Below are 13,223 nucleotides of genomic sequence, written 5' to 3' on the forward strand. Positions count from 1 at the left end.
CGCAAATTTGAGATGGATTTCCATAATTTCTCATTCTACCCTGATTCCCCAAGAGATCATTGATCTGGGAATTGTAGTGCTGCTTTATGGTCTACTCCAGTGGTTCTAAACTTGTCCTCAGGACCCCACACAGTTCACGTTTTCCAGGTCACCCGACAGGTGCACTCGGTACTCCCATTTGTCCACCCACAGGTGGAGCTAATTATTTCACTTGATTCTGTGAGAAGACCTGCAAAGCATGCACTGTGTGGGGTCTTGAGAACCTGTGGTCTACTCATGAAATAATTCATGGACTATAGTTTATATAGGGTATGTATAAAATAGATTGTGAAGATGTTTGCAGAACATGTTATACTGTGCAGGTAATCTAGTTGAAGAACAAACCATTATACTCAACAGCAGCAAGGAGACAGGGGCAATAGGGGCTGAAATCGCTGGAAATATGGTCGCTGGCGACCATATTGCCAGTGATGGGAGTGTGCCCCGGCGATAAATCGCCGGGTGCGCGCTCCTGTTTTCAGCGCCATTCTAATCTCTGGTCGCTGATGAAAAGGAGAAACTGAGCAATATATTGCTCAGCAATGTATTGCTAGCAATATATTGCTAGCAATATATCTCCCCCGTGTGTACGGGGCTTTAGCATATTAGCAGTTAGGGCAGTGGTTCTCAACTTCGGTCCTCAGGGACCCCCAACAGTGCACGTTTTGCAGGTCTCCTCAAAAAAATCACAGGTGAAATAATTAGCTCCACTTGTGATCTTTTAAAATGTACCATTGAGTAATTAGCGCACCTATGTATCTGTGAGGTGACCTGGAAAATGTGCACAGTTGGGAGTCCCTGAGGACTGAGGGTGAGAACCACCAGTAGTAAGCAGTATAAATGATAATATACCACCTACTTTAACTTAATTTAAAGATACTGCTAATCCTTTATAGTGCATGTGTTTCTAAAATAAGAACTCTGTGATTATTTAGATATACCCGTATATACTCGAGTATAAGTCCACCCGAATATAAGCCGAGGCACCTAATTTTACAACAAAAAACTGGGAAAACCTATTGACTCAAGTGGGACCCTCACTCGAGTTTAAGCCGAGGGGGTCTTTTTCAGCATAAAAAATGTTCTGAAAAAGTAGGCTTATACTCGAGTATATATGGTAATTTAAAGAATATACATAATTGAATCTGCTGTCTAAATCAGACATTTAAAAAGTATGGTCCTTATACCATACTTGCCAACTCTACCTCAATGTCAGGGAGACTCTCTAATATAGTAGCAATCTCCATGACTCCATGACGAGTCTACCAAGCTCCCTGATTGCAATTCAGCTCCATTATGTAACTGTTATATAAGGGGTAGGTAATAAGTTTTTGGATGCAAGAAAAGTATTATGGGTTAGTTGCACTAAACTTCAAAAGTGATAAAATGGAGAGTGATAAACAGCCAGCCAATCAGCTCCTAACTGTGATGTCACTGACTGTGTTTGAAAAATGTCAGACAGGAGCTGATTGGTTGGTTGTTTATCACTCTCCATTTTATCACTTTTGAAGCTTATACCCTTTTCACACCAGAAAATGCAGGGACCCCCCGGGAATTTGGCCCAGGGATCATGCCGAGGCATTCCCGGGTTGGCCCCTTTCACACCAGAAAGTCCCTGCATTTTCTGGTGTGGGAAGGAGGAGGGGAGCAGGGGCAAACGCAGGATTTCTAAAGGGGAGTTTCCAGATATGTGGTGTGTGTGTGTGTATATATATTTATATTTAGTACAAACACACGCACTCCTTCATGCAGAAATTGTAAGGACTACAAAACAATAAAAAAGTCGGAGCACTCCGTAGAACATGGACAGACGTCCGGCTGTGCAATACAAAACCACTTGGATGGCAGCACTCAAATAACAAACGGACACAGGCAGGTGAATATATACTGTACATACATATATACAAATGCTGGTCTCATATATATACACCTACCGCCACTCACATACATACAGTACATACATGGCCACTATCATCCATACATGGCTGCTCTCATACATACATATATCACCACTCTCATACATACATACATACATATCCATACATACTCTCATATACTTGTAGCAGGGCCACCACTACTCCAGGACAGGCCGCAGTTTGTAAGAAAGGGCTCCTTACCGCTGGCAGCCTGCTATCATCTTCCTCTTCCACCGATGGCACACTGCGCTTTAATCCTCCTGCTTCAGTCCTGCTTGTGGTCTGCTTTGCTCGGCGGGGGTGGTGGCGGGAGGGGAGGACAGTGGCACCTGCTGTCTTCTGTACAATGTACAAGAAGGAGCCGCTGGTGGTCTGCAGAGCTCGGCAATCCTGCTGCGGGCGGATATTGGGGGGGGGCAGCAGTGGGACCAGCTCCACAAAAATTTGGTCCATCGGGGGGGGGGGGGGGTGTATCTGGGTACTCAGAAACACCCCCCCCCCCCCCCTTTCATGTGCCACTGGGGAGGAGGCAGGAGGCGGCCAGGAGGAGAGCAGGAGCTGGGATGGTGGCGGAGGCCAGTGAACAGTAATCACCCTGGGTTGCTGGTCCTTGGTATAGGCCGGTGATCCACACAGGCGGCGGGCGCAGATGACGCTGCTCTTCGGCGGTAGTGAGGGCGCGCCGGTGAGCTGCATCATCTTCATCCGCCGCCTATCCTCTCATCTGTGCCCACCGCCTGTGTGGATCCCTGGCCTGACCACTTGCTCCGTGGACCGACAAACCGGGTTAGTACTCCCTACCTCTTTTACACCGGCCAGGACCCCGGGTAGAACCCGGGAACAACCCTGCTCCATAGCAGGGTTGAAATCCCGGCAAATTTTCCTGGGATTTTGGCCCAGGAACCTTACAAACCAGCGCTAGTCATGGATTGTTCCCGGGCACAACCGGGAAATTAGGCTGGTGTGAAAGGGGTATAAGTGCATCTGGCTCTATATTTGCAAACAAAGTGAACATTACATTTTTTCAGTATTTGCCAGAACAGTCTATGCAAAGTTATTTATGCTCAAACTACTTGGTGAGCAGCTGGAACAATCCAAAGCAGGTATATCAGGCATGTCCAACTGCGGCCCTCCAGCTGTTGTGAAACTACACATCCCAGCATGCCTTGCCATAGTTTTAGCATCCCTTTTAGCAAAATAAAAGCAAGGCATGATGGGATTTGTAGTTTCCCAACAGCTGGAGGGCCATAGTTTGGACATGCCTGAGGTATAATGGTTGAATACCTTAGAGTGGCCAACATACCCTAGGTCGACATTGACAGAAGGTCGACACAAGCTTAAGGTCGGCATAGATGAGGTTCACATGAGTATTTACATTTTTGGGGTGTCTCTGTCGAAATGGACACCATATAAGTCTACCACGTCCCCTTAGCATGGCTCGCTGCGCTCGCCACACTATTAGATTCTCACTCTATGCCCACTTGGATAGTAACGTATGAAAAAAACACCTTTCTTTAAAACAAAAAATATGAAAAACTCATGTCAACCTTATTCATGTTGACCTTAAGCTTGTGTCGACCTATCATGTTGACTTAGGGCATGTTGACCATATTTAGGTGCTGATCAAGTCGTTGTCGACCATAAGTGGTAAACCTAGTGACCGTTGACCTATACATTGTCAACCCATACCATGCTAGATGAAGGTTTCCACTCTGGCTTACGGTGAATTGAAACAAAGGTCACATATCTTGTGTTAGATTTGTGGGATTATGAAAAAGTAGCAGTGGGCCAGGTATGGACTGGATGGTGGATAAAATGATGTGCATAATTAGATTTGGGTTGTGTATACAAACTGAAATCTAAATTGCAGTGGAAACATTAAGCAGCCAGTATTGACCCTGCACAGAAACAAAATAACTTTGGGAAAAATAGTCAGAGTTGTAAACATTCAAATGGGTAACTCTCATTGGGTATATAGCACAAAGATCCCTATGGCTACATGCATTTTCAAATAATATTTTCCATTGCCAGTTGAATTAATACTATGGGTGAAATGTAATAGGTTGAGAGAATCAGAAAATGAGTGATGTGGTAAGAAATCTCTGTTTTTTTTTTTTTTTTTTAAGTGGTCAATCAAACTGGTTTTGCAGTATAAATCATTGCCGCTTTAAAAAAATCCTGGAGATTTCTTACTGATTCTCTCACCCTATTACATTCACCCATGATCTGCTTACTGCAGTGGTCAGGGAACTCGGTCCTCATTACCCCACGCAGTGCATGTTTTGCAAGTCTCCTCCTCACAGAATCACAAGTGAAATAACTCCACCTGGGGACCTTATAAAATGTGTCTGTGTGTAATTAATGCTCCTGTGCACCTGCTGGGTTACCAGAAAAACATGCACTGTTTGGGGTAATGAGGACTGAGTTCCCTGATCACTGGCTTACTGTCTTGAATACATTTGGATCTAATAGGGTGTACACACAATTCGATTTAGTCTATTTTTTCATTCAATGTTGCTAATATAGGCAAAATCGAATAGAAATTGGATAGTTTTCATCATTCGATACCCAATGCGTGCTCCCGTTTAGTCTATATTGCATAGCATAGACTGTGCAGGCAAGACTATATTTAGGACAGATCTGTAATATATATTCATAATCAAATGTGTTTTGGTTGCTGTGCGATTTGATCCCGATTTATTGAATTGGGAATCTAATCACAAGGCAATTGTAACGTGTGTACACCCCTTAAGCCAATTTTATTTTCACCATCTGCCTGAAGTTCTTTTTAAAAAGTAGGCAGTCATGCCTCATACTCATGGGGGGGTACTTGTGTACTATCACGGCGCCCACGATATTTGGTCGCACAACATATAATCGCATCGCATGGCATACACCCGATGCATTGCGATTCGATTTAAAATTGTATAAGCCCCCTATACGATGTTTAATTGTATAAGCACCCTAATGGGGGCTTACAATGTTAAATGCACCCCCACTAGGAACGCGAACTCGAAGCGTGGCGAGCGCAGCGATACACGTCCTCCGACCTTTTCATACCCCCACTATCCACGTCGGCATGGAGTTGATCTTATATAGTGTGGCAAGCACAGTGAGCCACCGAGCCCGAAGTGTGGCGAGCGCACGCGTATTACTGTGTGGTATATTTTAAATTGTATACCATCGGGTGCCAATCGCGTCGTATCGCATGCCTTATGGTCTGCGATGCGATGGGCGCCGTGCTAGTACACAAGTACCCATGGGGGTATAGAATGTCTCAATTTAGACACATTCTATATGTAGAAAGAGAGAGAGAGTGCAAAAGAAAGTAAACAATATATATAAGCAGCGGCGGCTGCTGCTTCTGGGCTGCAGCACTAAAAATTACTGCACGGATGAGCTATATATGTGCTGGCCGCCTTACTGCAGGCTCACACACTAGACTAGACTCCCATTGGCTAGTTTGATGGGAATCTGGAGGTAGGTGTACCAAAGATATGCTGAGCCCTGAGTCCCATGTTGTGGCAGCTGCTGATTCACAGGTAAGGCAGCTAGCACATATATTGCATACAATGTTACATGTATGTTTATATGTGCCGACCAACTCCTCCCTGCAGTCTTTGGTCGGCACTGCAGCCGCTACTATATATAAGAGAGTAAAAACCTTTCCCCGTCCCCATTGGTATCAAAGCCATACTGATGCCTTAATAACTATTAAGTATTAGTTGGAAAAGTAGCTGTTTTTATTTTTGTTTCAGGGTTGCCGACCCTCCCGGAATTTGCGGGAGTCTCCCGAAAATTGGGTCCCCCTCCAGGCCCCCCGGAAGGGTGGGCAACCCTCCCGGAATCAGGGGGACCCCCACTGAGCCCCCCCCAATCCACGGGTCTCAGAGGAGGGGGCGGAGCTAAAATGGCACAATCGTGCCATTTTAGCCCGCCCCCTCCATGGAGATCAGTTATTTTGGCTATTTGCCGTAATGGGGGTGGGGCTTAATTATGTCAAAGTTAAGCCCCGCCCCCAAACGCGTAATGAAAGCTTCGGATTTTTTTAAAGTCGGCAACCCTGGTTTAACTTCACTACATTTTTATTGCCATTTCCATATTGAGGTTTCCACTGTCATTACTACTTGTACATTCCTACTTGATACTCTACACAGAGGCACACTGTCCATCAAGTTTTTCTGAGTGGAGAAAGGTTTTCTACCCAATGAATAATAGCTTATAGTCACAACAGGCAAGGTGCCAGCCCCTAGCCCTCAGTGCGATATATTTGGCTTGCAGATATTTGATGTGGGCTGACTCATACTGGGTGTTGTCTGTGGTAATAATATTGGTCTCCTGCCCACACACTGCAAATTGTGTTCATATGCTATTGTTTCTGGGTAATAATAAAATCTAAAGTAACCACACAAACAAATTGAAAACAAATAATAAAAATCAAGTATCAATTTTAGGAATTAAATGAATCTTATACAAACCACCTGATTACAAAAATATCATTGCTCAGGCTAGTATCATCACCTATATCTTCTGTTTCATCTCATAGCATGTATTTTGTGTATAATGTAGCCACACATCAACAAGCAATCGGCCCAATTATGGGAATTCCAACTTGTTAAAAGTCCTTGATTTTCTGATTCCAACCCTAAAACATAGTTGGCTACCCTCCTGCATTCTGTAGGAAACTGCCTGAAATAGCAGCAATCTCCCTCTCTCTCTCATTAGTCTAGCAATCTCCCTCATTTCACCTAGCCCGCATTACACTGTTAACGTTTTTTGGGAAAAAAGAAATGAGAGATAGATACAGTTACATTGAATCATCAGAGCTATTTGCTAGCACTTTACCAAGTATAGTATACAGTATCTTATATCTTAAGTCATTTTAAAAGATTCCACTCAGATATAGCAGTACACACCCACGATTCTCGATGCCTCGTTGACCATCTCTTTTCACAATCTCTCCATATATGGAACTAGACAAGCCCTTTGGGTGGAGCATGACACGCCCCCTCAATGGGGCGCTGTGCAAAATTCTACTACCAACTATAATCTCCCTGAAACTTGTTTGCAAAAGTAGGCAAGTATGCCCTAAAATAAGTATAATCGGCGAAATAGGAATGTTTACAGTCACCCAAAAATCCACAATAATCAAAGTTCCCCAGTCACCAATTTAGATGAGATATCAGGGATTCACACGATTGATGTATGGGTCTAAAAAGGATGCTCTAGATCAGCATGATCCGATGGTCATAATCCTAAAATTAAGTTCTGGCCTTGGGGTTATGTACTCGGGAAGGATTTGGGTTAGGATGCTGGAGGAGGATGTTAGCATACCTCCCAACTGTCCCGCTTACCACGGGAACATCCCGATATTCAGGGACATTCCCGCGTCCCGCCTGGGGCCGCCATTGTCCCGCAGTGGGGGGGACAGTTGGGAGTCCCCCCAGCCTGCCAAGAATAGACGCTGTGCGCATGCGATCGGCAGAAAACAGGGGCGCGGCCGGAGGACACGTCTTCCTGCGAGGCCACTCCCCCTTTTCACAAGGCTGCGCCCCCTTTTCGGGAGCGCGCTGGAGAGTCCCGACCTCCCAACTGGAGAAGTTGGGAGGTATGTGTTAGGATTATGCTGCAGCAGGGAAGGGTTATAGGATAATTGGGATTGTTGGGATGCATCTGTGACTAACAATATATGTGAGCACTGATTATCAATATACTGCACATGCGTATGGCCTGTAGTAAGCATGCGCAAGGCCGTGCTGTCATGATTCCTAATTTTTTCTATTCATGATCCATTTGCAAGGTGATTGACAGAAAGTAAAACCTCTGGGGGTGGAAACTGGCTGCTTAGTTGGAGCGCTAACAAAAATGCATGTGTGTCCTAGAAAAGTATTTTAGAGGAAGGTGTGCGATGTCCGCTCCAGGCTGGATATGCCTTTTTCCATCACACCGCAATGTAGCTCCCTAGATACTCTGAGTCTGTGATGACTTGTGTCCAGTGTGAAAATAAATCAATGGTGAGCCTGTTGCAATTGGTTTTGGCCATAGTCACTTAGCTGGGGAATTATTTGTAGCTGTACACATAAATTCACACAGCGATCACATTCATTTGCAAGGCAGGATTTCGCTGCCTGCTGTTAATTCAGGTCTGAATTACCTCCTAAGTCCCATACTGGGAATGCTAAGAAAAAACATGCAATTCATTTTCGATATAACACAACCTGCGACCTAGTGTTTCATACTGAAGTGCTTATCATAGAAACCAAGACATAATGAGAAATGTTTCATATTATGTTGAGTTTTTGTTATTATAGAGATACTATTGCTATACAACATAAAGGCCAGGAGACTCCCAAAATGTATGTGTCCATCCCAGAAAGGTGGGCAAGTCCCCCACAACCCCCCTCAGAGACCCACTTACAGAGCACAAGTGGACAGACTGAGGGGGACCCAATGATGTGATTTGCAGTGAATTGCATCATCATAGCCCAGCGTCCATTATACAATGCCTGTTTTTATGTCAATGTATAGTGAGAGCAGATGAGATCCATGCCAGATCCAATCATGTGACCATGCTCCCAAGCCATCTTCTTGCTGTCCAAGCCCCCTAAACGCCAACCAGGCTGCCCCCTCCCAGAAGAGGGGACAGAAGACATAAAAGTCAGCATGTATGACTATTGCCCCCTTTGACAAGTTGTAGGCAAAACACTCCTGTCCGTCCATGGCTCTCTTTGATTCCTTTGGGACATAGGGGCCCATTTATTAAACCATATTTGCGGCTAAATCCCCGAAAACACCCGTTTTCGGGATTTAGCCGCAAATATTAAGTATCTCCTAAATGTATCAAAGGGGGACCGCAGCAGGGATCTCCGATCCCTGCTGCGATCCCCCCTGCACCGCCGCCGGCCGCATCCCCCATAGGTTTCTATGGGGGATGCGAAGCTGCCCGATGTATTAACATCGGGCAGCCCGGCTTCGCATCCCTGGGCTATCGCCATTCTGATATGGCGATAGCCCATTGTAGCCTATGGCTACGTGATCGCACTACGAACGGAGCAGTGCGGTCACAGGGGTCGGCGGGGGTCAGCGCATAACCGCGCATGCGCAGACCCCCCCGGCTTCCGGGTTAGGGCTTCGCAGGGACAGGCTCCTATCGGAGCCCTGTCCCTGCGCCCTTTTAATGATACATCCCGGCGGTGTACTTGAACACCGCAATGCGATGTCCGGCGATGCCACTGCGCCGGCATCGCACTATATTGATAAATGCGCCCCTATGGGGCGCATTTATCAATATAGTGCGATGCCGGCGCAGTGGCATCGCCGGACATCGCATTGCGGTGTTCAAGTACACCGCCGGGATGTAGGGAGATGTATCTTCTAAAAAGTGGAGAAGTGGACAAGTAGAGAAGTTTCCCATAGCTACAAATTAGCTTCTTCCAAGTACTTGTAATATGTTAGCTAGCAGCTGATTGGCTAGTATGGGAAACCTCCCTCTTAAACTTAATCAAAGGTACAGTCTATACTTCATACTTTTAATGGAATGATAAGTTAACTTTTAGCAGGGAACACTGATACATCTCGCCAACAGGGCCGCCAAGAGAAATCCTGGGCCACGGTAAAACAATTTCCTGGGGCCCCCACGGACAGAGCTCCCCACACACTGTGCTGGTGCTGCCTTCCCCAAGTCGTCGCAGGGTCTGTGGACCTGTTGTTCCGCCGCTGCTTCCAAGGCGTATAGAGGGACAGTGCATGCCAAAGGTGTGCACCAAAAATGTAGGCAATAATGCCTATTACACATGTCACACACCCATGACGTATTATACTACATGCCATAATGTCAATTACACGTTATGCCACACTGTAGTGCCCAGCACACATTAAGCCATACACCGTAATACCTATTACATATTTTACCACATGCCATAATGCCAATTACATGTTATTCCATGCATCATAATGCTCATTACATATTATGCAACACACTGTAATGCCTATTACATATAATACCACACATTTTATACCACATAAGTTCTGCTTGCCTAAATGCTCGTTGCTAAAGGTTTCATGCTTGATGCCAGGGGTTAACATGCTTGTTGCCATGGGTTTACATGCTCTGCCCAGAGTTATATGCTCTGCCAGAGGTTAACATTCTCTGCAAGGGGTTAACATTCTCATTGCCACGGAGTTACATGCTCTGCCAGGGGTTACATGCTCTGCCTGGAGTTACATGCTCTGCCATGGGTTACATGCTTTGCCACGGGTTAACATGCTCGTTGCCATGGAGTTACAGTAAATGCACTGGGTTACTTGCTGACTTCCAGAGTTGGATCTCAGCCCCAGCAGCATGCAGGGAGGCAGCAGACACAGAGCACCCAGTGACCCACCTTCCACCTTGGTACACAGTGACCTGGACATGGGTGGGGAACCAGGGGTGCCGGACGGCTCCCCGACAGTCGGGATTCCGACAGTCATTCCTCCGACGTCGGAATCCCGGCTGCTCCCTCGTGGGGGTCCATGACCCCCATAGAGGGAGAATAAAATAGGTGGCGAGCGCAGCTCGCCACCGTGCCCGCAGCGTGGAGAGTGCAGCGAGCCCGCAAGGGGCTTCATTGCGCTCCCCACGCTGTGCAGTCGGGATTCCGATGTCTGACTAATGACTGTCTGAATCCCGACTGTCGGGCTACTATACCACACCCGGGAACCAGATCTGGGACTGCTGGGCTGGAGACATAACACTGGCACCTGCTGCAGCTGGCGGCGGCTGGGATGGGAAAGTGGGGAGCGGGGCAGGCTGGATGCTATGACGTGGGCGATACTAACATGAGAGGTGGCCTCTCTCTGTTCCCAGCTCCTTCCGGCACCCAGGAACTACATACTACATACCCGAAGTATGTAAGTATCCTCCTGTCCCCGAGCCACGGTAAACTCCCGAGTCACGTGGCGGGCTCTCAACAGGCCCTGGAGCTAGAGAGCAGAATGGTTCTTAGAAGGACCTCTGTAATGCTGCCACCCCCACACCAGCCCACATCCGTGCTCCCTCTGCCGCTGCTACACAGCTCTGGCTCACTCAGACCCGGCGCACTCACCACCAAATTCTAAGAAAAAACTGTGTGTGTGTGTCTGGACCCAGGCCTCTCTGACAGGCCTGGTCCCGGGTAAACGGTACCTGCTCCCCTCCCCTCTCGGCAGCCCTGCTCGCCAGTAGGATTGCATATTGCAAAGTGATCCTGGATTGTAAGATCCTGTCCAGCTATGCAGGCTGGGATCACATTCATTATATTGTATGCAAAAGGAGTGCATACAGTATATAGCATGTGATCCTGCCACCGGGTAAGGTCCAGAGCCGCTAAAGGGGGGATTGCATGCAACTTCTCTTAGGGGAGAAGGTTATAGGGCATTTAGTCACTGCTAGACTGACCTAAAGTGAGCAGGCATGTGCAGAGGTGTCAATGGGGGTGCTGACACCTGGTGCGCACTCTGCATTAACACCCCCACCACCTCAAAAGAGGTGTGGCCTAATTTAAAGGGGTCATTCCAGGGGTCGTGTCTAGCATCCCCCGAGATACCGGCTGCCCCCAAAGATTTGTCTGCAGTGGCGGCTCTTTATCTGTGACATGATCCAAGGTCTGCAGGAGAGTGACACCTTGCAGCACATAGCTCCTGTCATGCAGAAGATTTGTCACTTTGGTGTCACCCCTTTTGAGTGTGACATTTGGTTGCAGGCCACACCCAGCTAGTGACGCCACTGGGGGAGTGTTGTTAGAATGCCAAATGTCACATCCCAACAGTCAAAATGTAATCCTACCCCTAAGTCACCCCTCGTGCAGTCTAATGTAACTGCTCCCCCAACAGCCTAACCCTAACCTCCCCATCTCCACAGCCTAACTGTATCCTCACCCATCTTTACAGCCTAACCCTAACCTCCCTCATCCCCACAGAGTAATCCTAACCTCCCACATCTCCAGTACTTACTGCCGTGATTCTGAATGTCGGGAATTTGCTGTATCTAGTCTATAGCAGAAAAAGCAGGGGCCCAACAAGATAGGAGGAAGCCGATATACAGCCTCCACCCAAGCCCAATTTGCTCTAGCTGGCAAAACAATAGACTCTGGACACTATAATTACTAGGATACCCTAGTAGGATGTGGATCATTTGGTCTAAAACCACTAGGTCGAAACCACTAGGTTGACATGCAGCAAGGTTGACATGGGTCTAGGTCGACATGGGTTAAGGTCGTCATCGGTCATTAGGTGGACACACATGCATTAGGTCGACATGGACAAGGTCGACAGTCAAAAAGGTTGACATGGGTTTCCCTCAGTTTTTTTACCCGAATGTCGACACAGTCGACATGGACACAGGTTAAAGTGCACCGTGCCTTCTCGCATGGCTCGCTGTGCTTGCCATGCTTCAGGCTGGGTACCTCGCTCCACTCGGCACACTATTTTATTCTGCCACTGCGCCCTAGTGGATGGTAGGGCATGCAATACCACCTGTCTGCACATGTCGGCTCAAAAAACTGTGAAAAACCCCATGGCAACTTTTTGACTGTCGACCTTACCCATGTCGACCTAATGCTTGTGTCAACCTAATGACCCTGTCGACCTTGACCCATGTCGACCTAGACCCATGTCGACCTAGACCCATGTCCACCTTGCTGCATGTCGACCTAGTGGTGTTGACCCAATGCTTGTCAACCTAGTTGTTGTAGACCAAATGACCTTATCCCCCCTAGCATTATACCAGAGTCTAGTGCAAATACGCAGGTCTCTGCCAGCCATAACATTTACCGGTTATTTTCCTGGCAGTTTTATTTTTTTAATTGAATACAGTGAGTATCAGGAGCGTCAAACGATGTAATTCAAATGTGGTTTGTAAATTGTTTTGTTGGCAAACTCCTTGACATAATTGAGAATTAGTCTGATAGTTAGATATATCAGTGCAACATGAAGTCTATAAATGAGCCCTTTGATTTATTTTCGAGATGTGAAAGCAGTAGGGACAGCCGTAAGAGAAGCATTATAAGCTATTGATTTCCTGGTCATACAGATGATGTGCAGCACAGCATGTTCGGTACAGATGCTTTATTCAGCCAGGCAGCGGGTATCAGTGTGGTCACGGACGTATTTGCAACTTGCATGTCGCATTGCATTGAACTGCACGGTTTTATTTCACAAATACATGTACTTCATGGATTTAGATGTTTCTGCCCTATTATTTTTATAGGAAACGCTGCAACAACAGTCCCCTGGCCGACGATCTTACTGTCT

General features: G+C 46.8%; 1 protein-coding gene across 1 annotated transcript in view; it reads left to right on the plus strand.

Annotated features, from left to right (window-relative positions):
* The first annotated feature begins 288 nt into the window (after positions 1-288).
* STK40 (serine/threonine kinase 40) overlaps positions 289-13,223 on the plus strand; it is a 44,389-nt gene continuing 31,454 nt past the window's right edge. Inside the window, exon 1 of the mRNA XM_083173544.1 lies at positions 289-309. The gene's annotated coding sequence lies outside the window, so the exon portion shown is untranslated. The remainder of the gene's footprint in view (positions 310-13,223) is intronic.

This window comes from Crinia signifera, chromosome 2 (genome assembly GCF_055691185.1).
Source record: "Crinia signifera chromosome 2, ASM5569118v1, whole genome shotgun sequence".
NCBI lineage: Eukaryota > Metazoa > Chordata > Amphibia > Anura > Myobatrachidae > Crinia > Crinia signifera.